We start from the raw sequence: 12,705 nt of genomic DNA, 5'->3' as shown, positions 1-12,705 counted from the left end.
GGCGGCAGAAAGGAGGAACGGACCGGCTTAACATGTGTCCTTGGAGAAGGGACAGGAGGAGGCGCCTGCTCTTGCCAGCTCTTCTCCACTGGCCACAGAGGGCTTACCTTCACCCTAGTTTGGAGCTTGACCAGTCAACAATGGAGCTCCTGCTGAAAATGGGAGAGATGCAAGGCCCCCAAGTGGGTCAGAGCCTTTCCATAGCCCACTGGGCATGCAGAGTCTTCCGAGGCAGACTCTGAGAAAGCCTGCTGTCTCTCATCAGGGTTGAGGTCAGCATCCACGGTGAGCGGATTCGGCCCTGAAAACCAGGCAGGTCCTCCAGCTGCAAAGGCCGAGTCCGTGGGTTGGCCAAGAAGACCAGGAGCCATAGAAACAGAGGCAGCTCCCTTTCATCACCACCACCACCCGGCCACCACAAAGGCCTTTCCAGCAGCAGAGTCCAAGGCAGCGCTGCTCAGCCGTGGCCACTGAAAGAAGAGTGGACTTCAACTCCCAGAATTCCCCAGCCACCCTCGCTTCCGCTCCGGGAGTTGAGGTCCCTGCCTCGTCCTCAAGTTGCCACGGTTGATAAATGCCAAGGCAAGGCCTTGAAAATAGACCAGGTGAGACAGCGACAGAGGGGAGGTTTTTTAATACCACTTTATTTTAAACCAAAAACATTGGCATGGAGCAGGAAAGGGCTGCAAAAACAGGTTTTCTACCACACTGTGGGCGTGGCTTATTTTGTGGGTGTGGTTTGCTTGCCACGTGGCCAGGTGGGAATGGCTTGATGACCATGTGACTGGGGGGTGGCTTAAAGGTCATGTGACTGGCTTAAAGGTGGCCAACTTGATGTCACTCACGTCAAGCGCTTGGGTTAGGGTGCCTTGCTATTTCCCTCTCTATTGACTATTACTGAACATCCAAAATATAGTCTTTAATTTTATGTATATATGTCATATGTGTATATACATATTACATACTGACACACAAAAATATACATTACCTACTATGTAAAGTACTGTATATGCACTTCCAAAATTATACACATTCAACCTCATTTACTGCCACAGGAAAAACAGACCCAGAGCCCAGAAGGGAAAAAAAGAAAAATAATTCTATTTTTTTTTTACTGGTTCTGTGTACCTGACCAAAATTTTTCTACCAGTTCTGCGTGCTTGCCTGTACCTGCAGGAGCCCATCCCTGGCCTGGAGAGAGGAAGTAAAGGGCCCATGAAAGACCTTCCCATGAGGGTTCTGCAAAGATTTTAATTCCTAGCTTGGTCCCTGCACTTGGTCCTTGCCCCCTTCGGTCACTCAAGATGGCAGCCGCCTGCAACACGCATGTCCAGGGCAGGAGAGTGGAAAGTCCCCAGTCTCTGGCACGGAAGGTGGGGGGAGAGCCATTCCTATAGCCCCCCCCCTTTGCTAACTTCGAAATTTGCCCCAGGCAGCCAAGCAGCTCCGAGCCCCCCCCTGCCTGCCTAGCTGGCCTGAGAAAAACTCCTCTTCCCCAGCCATATTGCACCAGCAAAGGAAAAGATGAATATTTGATGGCTGTAATTTCCATCATAAATAATTTTGTATAAAATGCTGCCACAGCCTGTTAAATTATCCGCACCGTCCTCTCTCTGTTCGTGAACCATTTCCCCCCTCCCAGTAAGACAAGATGGAAGAGGGGGGGATGGGTGCAGAAAATCCTAAAGCTTTGACCACCATCTACTCTGCACCGTCCAGCAACTGGGTTTAAAAATGACGAGCCCAATGGACGCATCTTGGGGGGTGAAGCGAAGATCTCTGCTTGATTGACTCTGATGCATCTTATGTCTCCGACTATTTCTCTTGTTCTTGACGTGCTAAATACAACTGAGACGATTCCTTCTCTTTGATTCTGGGCTCAAGATGTGGCTAATCAAGGGTTCTTGACGTGTTGCTCCATGCCGATCCATTTCCTTTCCCTTCTTCCTCCTGCCAACCGGCTCTTCTTCTCCCAGCTGCTACCGAAGCATCTCCAGGCTCCATCGAGATCCTGGCTGGACCATTCACGTGGCTGGACTGCAGGGACTGGGGCAGAACGAGACCTCCGGGCACGACTCTCCCTCCTGCAAAAGGTCTCCGTGCTTTGCTTGCTCAATAGCCCAAGCCACAGATGCTCCACCACGCTGGTTTTTCCAGATTCTCCTTTCGCCTTGAAGCCTCGTTTCCAAATGTAAAATAATGCACTTGGGGAAAAGGAATCCTCAATCTGAGTATTGCATTGGCAGTTCTGTGTTGGCAAAAACTTCAGAAGAGAAGGATTTAGGGGTAGTGATTTCTGACAGTCTCAAAATGGGTGAGCAGTGTGGTCGGGCAGTAGGGAAAGCAAGTAGGATGCTTGGCTGCATAGCTAGAGGTATAACAAGCAGGAGGAGGGAGATTGTGATCCCCTTATATAGAGCGCTGGTGAGACCACATATGGAATTCTGGGTTCAGTTCTGGAGACCTCACCTACAAAAAGATATTGACAAAATTGAACGGGTCCAAAGACGGGCTACAAGAATGGTGGAAGGTCTTAAGCATAAAACGTATCAGGAAAGACTTAATGAACTCAATCTGTAGAGTCTGGAGGACAGAAGGAAAAGGGGGGACTCTCCGAGTCTTCGGAGAGGGGCGGCATACAAATCTAAGTAATAAATAAATAAATGATCGAAACATTTAAATATGTTAAAGGGTTAAACAAGGTCCAGGAGGGAAGTGTTTTTAATAGGAAAGTGAACCCAAGAACATGGGGACACAATCTGAAGTTAGTTGGGGGAAAGATCAAAAGCAACGTGAGAAAATATTATTTTACTGAAAGAGCAGTAGATCCCTGGAACAAACTTCCAGCAGACGTGGTTGGTCAATCCACAGTAACTGAATTTAAACATGCCTGGGATAAACATAGATCCATCCTAAGATAAAATGCAGGAAATAGTATAAGGGCAGACTAGATGGACCATGAGGTCCTTTTCTGCCGTCAGTCTTCTATGTTTCTATGTTTCTAAGCCTCTTCCGAGGACGCTGGTTGGCAGAGGAAACCACGTGAGAGAAGAGGTTCTGGGATGGGACCTAGTTTGCCTTCCCCTGCAATCATGCAAATGTGATCAAGCTCGATGGGGCAAAGGCGCCAAAGCAAAGAAGCCCTGCAATTGGGCAGCATTGGAGGGTCGGGTGCAGGAGGGGTTGCTAACTTACCTCACTTACACTTCACACATGGCAGTGCTCAGGGGTGGGTTGCTGCCCACATGGGGGGGGACGCAGTAGGGTTCTAAAATGGAGCTCCACCCCAGAGCCCCCAATTTGCACTGAAAGGTGTTGAAAGAAAATGCATGAGCCGTGCCCACAGTGTGTTAGTAAAAATTTTGGTAGCCCTTCACTGCCAGTGCTGCATACACAGTGCCGAAACATCCAGATTTTTTTAAAAGCCAAAATCAAGATGGCAACCGCATGCACAATGCCAGAAACCCGGCTTTTGTGCATGCTCAGAAGAAAAAATAAATTCCAAAAAGTTCCCAAAAAATTGTTTAATTTTTTAAAAAAGATGGCGGAGCCCACGGACCAGCACCGGCTGAACAGGATCTGTGATATGATCGTGACGTCACCAGCAAGTCACTACCGGTTCAAGCGAACCGGTCTGAACCGGGAAGAACCTCACCCTGGTTGGAGGCGAGTGGAGTGACGGAGACACCAAATGGGTCCTTCCGTCTCTGGGCCAAACAGCAGGACGAATGTCCTCTGCTCTAAAGTCCCCGGTCGTTGCATTTCTGCTCAGCCTCCCCCAATTCTGTGATGCAGCTCAGGGACAATCTTGGATTTACAGCGTTTTTGTCTTGGAGGGAGGAGGCAGCTCCCGAAAGTGCTGCATGTCTGTCGGCAGGGTTCCTGTTCTGTTTCCATGCATCCTGCGAAGATTTGCTCTTGCCGGCAGGGAGAGCCTGTTTAATCCCTGAAATATTTATATCTATTAATCCAATCTGGAATACAAACGAGCAGCGTTATTAAGGAGGTTTTTATGGTTGGGTTGTCAAACAAGATTGTTACATCTGTTTAAGCAGCAATTTAAAAGCACTTCAGGCGCTCAAATCTCCCACCACCTCTCCCCCAAATTTATCTTGTGGCGGCTCTTCTTTCTTTCCTTCCTTCCTTCCTTCCTTCCTTCCTTCCTTCCTTCCTTCCTTCCATGAGAAAGCCGCGTTTTGCAGGGCTTAGAGGAGCCAGGGAAAGGGGCTGTGGTCCAGGACTCCCGGAGGGAAGAGGAGGGAGAAGCTCGGTGTGGAAAAAGTGTGTTTGTGGGGGAAGGATCCGGATTCCAATCCACTCTCTGTCCACCCCGAGGGGCCGTCCTGACCTTGAAGCTGGCGCTTTCTCCCCATTAAGAGGGAGGCGGAGAAGGTCGCCTCCAACATGGGGGGCATTGTAGGAAGGTGGAAAGCAAAATCTCCCCAACCAGCAGCAACCATCTAGGGGTCAAGGCGAGATGACCTCCCCTCCAGCTTTTGGCTTGGCTGAGAAAATGTCAAAAGTCAGATGTGTGGTTGTAGTTTGCAGGAATATTTTACCAGGTCCCAGAAAGGGTGGCACCCCCTGCAGAACTCATCCAAAGTATTAATAACAACAACAGAGTTGGAAGGGACCCTGGAGGTCTTCTAGTCCAACCCCCTGCTTAGGCAGGAGACCCTACATGACTACAGACAGATGGTTATCCAACATCTTCTTAAATGTTTCCAGTGTTGTTGGGGCATTCACAACTTCTGGAGGCAAGCTGTTCCACTGGTTAATTGTTCTAACTGTCAGGAAATCTCTCCTTGGTTCTAAGTTACTTCTCTCCTTGTTTAGTTTCCACCCGTTGCTTCTTGTTCTAGCCTCAGGTGCTTTGGAGAATAGCCTGACTCCCTCAAAGGTTAACACCTTTAATTGTTTTGAAGCTTTGTGGCTTCATCTACCTGCGTGTGATCGCAGCCAATGCTGGTAGTTGGAAAACTTCTCCCAAGGAGACAAAGGCCATGCCAGGATAGACTTGAGGCCTAACAGGACAGCTGGGTGGAGGGGAATTAAAGATTTTGCCAACTTGGAGCACAAGTTTCCTACTCCACTGCTTTTCAAACCCGCCTATAATCCTCCTTCCGAAAACTGCACTGTTCACAGAATACAAGGCTGTAAAACCTGGTCCAGTTTGAGCCGAAGTAAATCTGGAGAAGCGTGAGGGTGATGCTTTTCCATTTATCAGGACGGAAAACAACCTCTCTCTGCACATTTGTGGAAGGCTGCACTCCTTCCCTTTGCTTTCTGAGTGTTTGTGTGTCTAATAACGTGTGACACAGCTAAGATTTGCAAGCATTTTTCCATAATGGAACTTCTCCCAGCTGAAGAATAGAGGAAGCTAAATTTGGATGCTAGCAGCCAACAGGAACTTCACAAGCAAAGCAAGGCTTACGGGCCAAGGCTTACGTTGCTGCTCAGAATTCTCCCCTTTTAAAATTTTGCAATGAGCATCACTATTTTTTTTAAAAGGTATAGAATGGAAACGTACAAACCGCATATCGTCATGAACATAATGCGCTGTACGAAGGCCAACTTGCCCAGTAGTCAAAGCTGTAGTAGTCAGAACGAGGCACCAAAATGCATACAAATGTTATTACAAACTATAAAACATTGTCAAGCTCAACATATTTTGTGGGATCGCAGAATGCAATATGGACAAAACTGGTTATTATCATGCATTATCACTCTGTCTGGTTTGGGAATGATCTGGGTCTGAAAAATAGAGTATATTTAGGACTTAACTTGCTGATCAAAGCCTCACGACATCTCCATCCAGCCCTGAAATGAAGCCTCTTTGCTGAAGAAAAGAGCTAATCTCGCAGACCATCCCCAGATGTGCTGAGATGGCCGTTCACGCCCCCCCAAGCCAGCTTTGGCCAGGCTGCCTTAGAAGTCCATCTGGATGCCAGGGCCTCGGTGCATCTGGAGGGGGCCAGAAGCGGCAAAGTTTTGAAGCCTTTTCCATCATCATGTTTCTTAGATAAAGGGAGGCAGCAGAGCCAACAGCCCAGAGGAACATCTCCCCCTGCTGTGGTTTTGCATTTCTTCAAAACTCGAACCAAAGTTTGGATCTTCTGTTATTTTGACAGTTTCTGGCTATAGCATATTTAGTTGCGTTGGGGGGAAGAAGAAGAAGAAGAAGGGGGGGGGAAACATTAAATTATTAGCTTGTGTACAACACACTGAGCTTAAACACAATCCAGCCTGTCAAAAGAAATGTCTTAATTAGTGAGACGAAAGGCGTTTTCCTTGACAGAGCTTGTCAGGCAAAATATCGTACTTGGAGGGAATTTAAGCGAATTCAATTGTAGGAATTTAATAAGGCCTCGTTCCACTACCCTTGCAGGGGAAGGAGGAAGGAAAGAGAGAGAGAGAGAAGGACCCCGCCTGGTGGGGGTCTGAGCCCCTTGGGGACCGGCTTCGGGAAGCAAATGGAGAGCCGAATAAAGGAGGGAGGGGGCCTCTCCGGGTCTCTCTCGCAGGAGATTCTTGGCTTGAAAGGTTCAACTAATTGAATGAGTAAACTTGAAACAACAAGCAGAAAGGCCACCACGCTTTCTTTGTTGTTGTTGTTTTTAAAGACACCCTTGAAAAGAAAAAAAAGGTAAATTGAGAGATTAATACATGGTCTTTTTTGTGGGGTGGGTGCAGCCCTGCAACTTAGAAGTGGAACAAAGTGATAGCAATTATGCAACACTGGCTAACATTTTCCAAGATCTGGGAGACACGGTTGGAAGTGTCTTGAAAATGTCAGCTCAATTGTGCCACAGCCGTGATAGAAAGGCAAAGAGGTAAAAAGTTAGTGGTTATTAAGAAAGGGGATCTATACTTAAATACCAAGCTCTCCCCCTCATCCCTCCCACCCACCCTCTGCAAATGCCAAGTCAAGAGAATTGGGAAGCTCCTTGAAGTCCTTTATGCCTCGGTTTGCAAGATGGGTTTGCAAGTGCCCACATCGACTGATTCAGCCCGTAGATCAGGGGTGCTCAACTTCAGCAACTGTAAAACTGGTGGACTTCAACTCCCAGAATTCCCCAGCCAGTGTTCTGTAAATCATCCACATCTCCCACTCCTATGAACTCAAACTGTTGAGAGATTGTGATGGGCAGTTGGAGCAACTCAAGAGACCTTTAATCTTTCTGTCTGGCTTCTAGGTCAAATCCTGACATGTAAATGATCTCGTTCTGTGTATCTTTTATTATTATTATTATTATTATTATTATTATTATTATTATTATTAATTAGATTTGTATGCCACCCCTCTCCGCGTCTCACAACAACAATAAAACAGTATACAACAAACAAATCTAATATTTAAAAAATATCTAAAAGACCCATTATTTTTTTTAAAAAACATATAACACAAGCATACCATACATAACAATATATATAAACCTGGGGGAGATGTCTCAATTCCCCCATGCCTGATGGCAGAGGTGGGTTTTAAGAAGTTTGCAAAAGGCAAGGAGGGTGGGGACAATCTTAATCTCCGGGAGGAGCTGGTTCCAGAGGGTCGGGGCCACCACAGAGAAGGGTCTTCTCCTGGGTCCCACCAGACGACATTGTTTAGTCGACGGGACCCGGAGAAGGCCAACTCTGTGGGACCTAACCGGTCACTGGGATTCATGCGGCAGAAGGCAGTCCCAGAGATATCCTGGTCCAATGCCATGAAGGGCTTTATAGGTCATAACCAACACTTTGAATTGTGACCGGAAACTGATGGGCAACCAATGCAGACTGCGGAGTGTTGATGTGACATGGGCGTATCTGGGGAAGCCTATGATTGCTCTCGCAGCTGCATTCTGCACGATCTGAAGTTCACTTGGCTTCACTTCACTTCCGTTTCCTCCTAAAGGAATCTCTGTGTCTATCAAGACAGGAACAAAGGGACACCAGTGACATTCGCTGGCCCTGCCTCAGAACATCTCCACACTGATGCAAACTTTGGTTGGCAGAGTTGACAACTGGCTCCAGATCCTCCTCTTCGCACAGGGAGGAAATTCCTCTGAACGCTGTGCCAAAGCTGGTTGAAGTTGGACGTTCTAGGAAGCCTCTTGACAACCTCTTCTCCACTGATTTCTGATTGGTTGGTTGTCTTCTTCTGGACTGCAGACAGGAGACCAGCTGGGCAATTGAACCCCTTCCACAAGACCTTCCTCCATAGAATCCTAAGGATCCGGTGGCAGGATGAGGTGCTCGACACTGAGGTCCTCTCCAGAGCAGGCCTGCATCCATGCCCACCCTGAGGATGAAAGGCCAGAGACGCTGGACAGACCATGTTGCCAGGACGCCAGACCATCGCATGCCCAGACAGCTCCTCTGTGGTGAGTTGTCTCAAGGACATTGATAAACTTTGATAAAGCAGAGCAAGTTCGGAGGAGACTTACAAGGATGGTGAGTGGTCTGGAAACCACGTCCTCTGAGGAACGGTTAAAGGATCTAGGGATGTTTAGTCTCCAAAGGAGAAGACTGAGAGGAGACTTGACAGCTGTCTACCAATATCTGAAGGGCTGTCACAGAGCAGAGGGATCAGCCTTGTTCTCATTAGCCCATGGAAGGACTAGAAACGATGGGATGAAACTGCCAGGGAGGAGATTTAGATGCGATATCAGAAAAAACTTTCTAACATGTTAAAGGGTTAAATAAGGTCCAGGAGGGAAGTGTTTTTAATAGGAAAGTGAACACAAGAACAAGGGGGCACAATCTGAAGTTAGTTGGGGGAAAGATCAAAAGCAACATGAGAAAATATTATTTGACTGAAAGAGTAGTAGATCCTTGGAACAAACTTCCAGCAGACGTGGTTGGTAAATCCACAGTAACTGAATGTAAACCTGCCTGGGATAAACATATATCCATCCTAAGATAAAATACAGAAAATAGTATAAGGGCAGACTAGATGGACCATGGGGTCTTTTTCTGCCGTCAGACTTCTATGTTTCTATGTTTCTAACAATAAGGGTGACAAACCGGTGGAACATTTTGCCACAGGAGGTGCTGGGCTCGCTTCACTGGAGGTCTTCAAACAGAGACTGGACAGTCATCTTTCTGGGATGGTTTAGTAAATCTTGCGTTGAGCAGGGGGCTGGACCCGATGACTCTGGAGGTCCCTTCCAACTCTATGGTTCTATGGAAGTGATCGCATGCGGGAGAAAGGAAGCATAACAAAGACATGTTGAAAGTCTCATTCAAGTCTCTCGATGTGGACACTGCCTCCTGGGGAACCCTGGCGCAAGATCGACTAACATGGCGCATATGCTGATCCACCAAGGCTGCCGGACCTTGGAGGCCAGAAGAGCATCCATAGCAGAAGAGAAGCGAGCACTCCGCAAAGCCAGAGCTGCAAAGGCTGCGACAATTTATTTATTTATTTATTTATTTATTGATTGATTGATTGATTGATTGATTGATTGATTGATTGATTGATTGTTAGAGTTGAAAGGGACCATGAAGGCCATCAAGTCCAACCCCCTGCCCAAGCAGGAACCCTATAGCACACCAGTCAAGTTCAATCTTCTCTTAAAAATGTCCAGAGTGTTGGAGTTCACAACGTCCGCTGGTAGGTTGTTCCATTGGTTGATCGCTCTGACCATCAGGAAGTTCCTCCTTATCTCCATGTTGAATCTCTCCTTGGTCAGCTTCCAGCCGTTGTTCCTCGTCCGCCCCCCTGGTGCCCTGGAGAATAAAGGGATCCCCTCCTCTCTGTGACATCCCCTCGTATACTTGTAGACCTCTAGGGTGCCCACGGATGTCTGCCCAACAGGTGGCAGAACATTTTGTGCCGGTGCCCTCTTCGAACGCGGTGGACGAACACCAGCGTTTTCTCCCACAATCGTTAAAGGTGGGAAAGGGACACAATCAAAGGCTGCGGGAACATCATGCGGCAGAAGGCCGTGTGGTGACTCACTTGCCAAAGGTGTGAGCCACTTGCTGTTCATGGCTTCTTGTCAAAGAGTAGCAGCGTCTGAGGGATGGTGCCAGACTGGAGGCATCAAGTGACCCCAGAAAGGTCTCTGGGTGTTCAGGCTACCTAGATAAGCGAAAAAGCACATGAATAAGATAAAAAGGCAAATTCCACGCTTGGAAGGATTAGGGAGGGAATCGAAAATAGGTCGGCCAGTGTTGCATTGTCTCTGTACAAACCGATGGTGAGACCACACTCGGAGTCCTGTGTCCAGTTCTGGTCCCTGCACCTCAAGGAGGATATGATGGAACTGGGAAAAGTGCAAAAAAGGGCAAGAAATATAATCAAGGGAATGGAGCCCCTCCCTTATGAAACCAGGTTGCAAGGCCGTGGTCTCTTCAGCCTTGAAAGATGACGTTGAAGGGGGGACTTGATCGAAGTGTAGAAAATCCTGCATGGGATGGAAAAGGTGGATAGAGGAAAATTATTTCCTCTATCCCACAATACTAGGACTAGGGGCCCCTCCCTAAAGCTCACAGGTGAGAAAGTGAGGACACATCAAGGGAAATATTTCTTCACCCAGAGGGTCCTTGGTTGATGGGATTCCCTTCCAGAAGAGGTCGTGACAGCTGTCAGCCTGGAGAGCTTCAAGGCAGGATGAGACAGATTCATGGATGCCAAGTGTATCACAGGTGGTCATTGAAAGGGATGTCCAAGTGCCTATGCCTCTATGTTGGTTGAGGCAGGCAGGGTTCCCTTGGGTCCCATTTGTTGGGGGTCAAGGGAAAGGGAGGATCTTGCCTTCTCTTTCTGCTCAAGACCCCCATGGACAATTGGGGGGCCACTGTGGGACCCAGAAGGCTGGGCTCGATGGGCTCTTCTTGTGTCCTTCTGTTCTTATAAGCAGCAAGGAACTTTTGCAAAAGTGCCCTTCTCGCTCTTTGAGGGGCTTGGAGGGGCTCCAGAGGGGGGCCTGCCTGGGGCAGTCTATTTCCAGGGCTTGGGTCAAGATCCCCGGCTGCAGCCCAGCGGAAGGAGAGCAGACAAAACCGCTGAGCTAACAGCATCGCCTCCAGAGTCCAAGTCACTGACTTCAGGGTGCTAGGTTGTCACGTGGGAACAAGACTGGAAAAGTGACGAAGCCAAAAAGCTGGGAAAACACCTAGAAATAGATCTGCCCCTGCTGCCACTGAACATCGTGATCGGAACCTTTGCTTTAAAAGGCAGCGAGACTGAGATGGGCCTGACACCAGTCCAGGGCAAGAGGCAGTTTGTTTTGAAGGTCACACCAAGCCTGAGGCCCCCTGCATTGCCACTCCGAAGACCTCCAGAGTCCTCGGTCAGGAACCCGGTCAGCTCCTTTACGGCTACTTCAGGGGGTGAAATTTGTCTATTTGATGAGTTGAAACTATTAGGTGAGTTTTCAGAAGTTTACGAAAGGCAAGGAGGGTGGGGGCAGTCCTAATCTCCGGGATGGAGTTGGTTCCAGAGGCCCGGGGCCGCCACAGAGAAGGCTTTGTTTAGTTGACGGGACCCGGAGAAGGCCAACTCTGTTGGACCTCACCGGTCGCTGGGATTCGTGCAGCAGAAGACGGTTCCGGAGGTGTTCTGGTCCGATGCCACGAAGGGATGTTTCCGTTTATTTCTATACATCTTTATTTCTCTGTTCTAAACACTTATCCCACACTTCATAAAATTGAATTTCTTCCTTGCCTTTCATAGAAACATAGAAACATAGAAGACTGACGGCAGAAAAAGACCTCATGGTCCATCTAGTCTGCCCTGATACTATTTCCTGTATTTTATCTTAGGATGGATTTATGTTTATCCCAGCACATTTAAATTCAGTGACTCTGGATTTATCTACCATGTCTGCTGGAAGTTTGTTCCAAGGATCTACTACTCTTTCAGTGAAATAATATTTTCTCACGTTGCTTTTGATCTTTCCCCCAATTAACTTCAGATTGTTTCATTTCTAACGTGGGCTTATACATCTCTGCACACTCCAGATGCTTAAGACTCCATGCCCCCATGGAAGTTGCTGGAGGAGGATGTGCAGGGGCTAAGTCTTGTTGGCTCCCTTTGCCTGCCCACGGGTTGTGTGTCTCAACTCCCTGATGTGCTCCCTGATCTTCAGTGGGCATCACTGGCATCTCTAGCGAGCAGCCCTGGGACAGAGCAGAGAATTATTGGCCTTGAGCAAAAACACGAGTGGGTGTAGAATCCGTGCAGATTTCGTAGCTTTGTGCTTTGTCTTTCTCGGGTTCAGTTGGTCCTGTGAGTTTTGTTCTCAACCGAATATTGTTCTGAGCCAGAACATTTTCTACACAAACAAATAAATATCTCTCTGAATAGGAGCTGCTCAATATTCATGAGGAATTGAGGTTGGTGGGGGGAGAACTATTGTAAAAAAAACCATGCACAAATCCATGAAAACTCAGTCCAGCGTTTTCATAGCCAAAGGAGGTGGTTTGTGAGTCTCTGCTTGACAAAAGAAGAAGGGAGGCTTCTTAAACACGGCCCAAGTCCTTCCAAAGGCAAACCGCCCCCCCTCCAAGAAAGCCCATCTCTGAGAAACAAGCAACAGTTGGGGGAAACGTATTCCCCCACTCACACGCTCCTCACCAAAGAGTGAACTCGAAGGCTGAGCGGGGCTGGAGGTCACTCGGGGTGAAGGCAGGAGAGCTCTTGAGTCCAATGGAGGGATGGGGCCCACGGATCGTCACAAGAGCCCTCCCTCCTCGGAGGAGAGGATGAGGTAA

This window comes from Erythrolamprus reginae, chromosome 10 (assembly GCF_031021105.1).
Source record: "Erythrolamprus reginae isolate rEryReg1 chromosome 10, rEryReg1.hap1, whole genome shotgun sequence".
Taxonomy (NCBI): domain Eukaryota; kingdom Metazoa; phylum Chordata; class Lepidosauria; order Squamata; family Dipsadidae; genus Erythrolamprus; species Erythrolamprus reginae.
Note: the sequence above shows the minus strand (reverse complement) of the source record.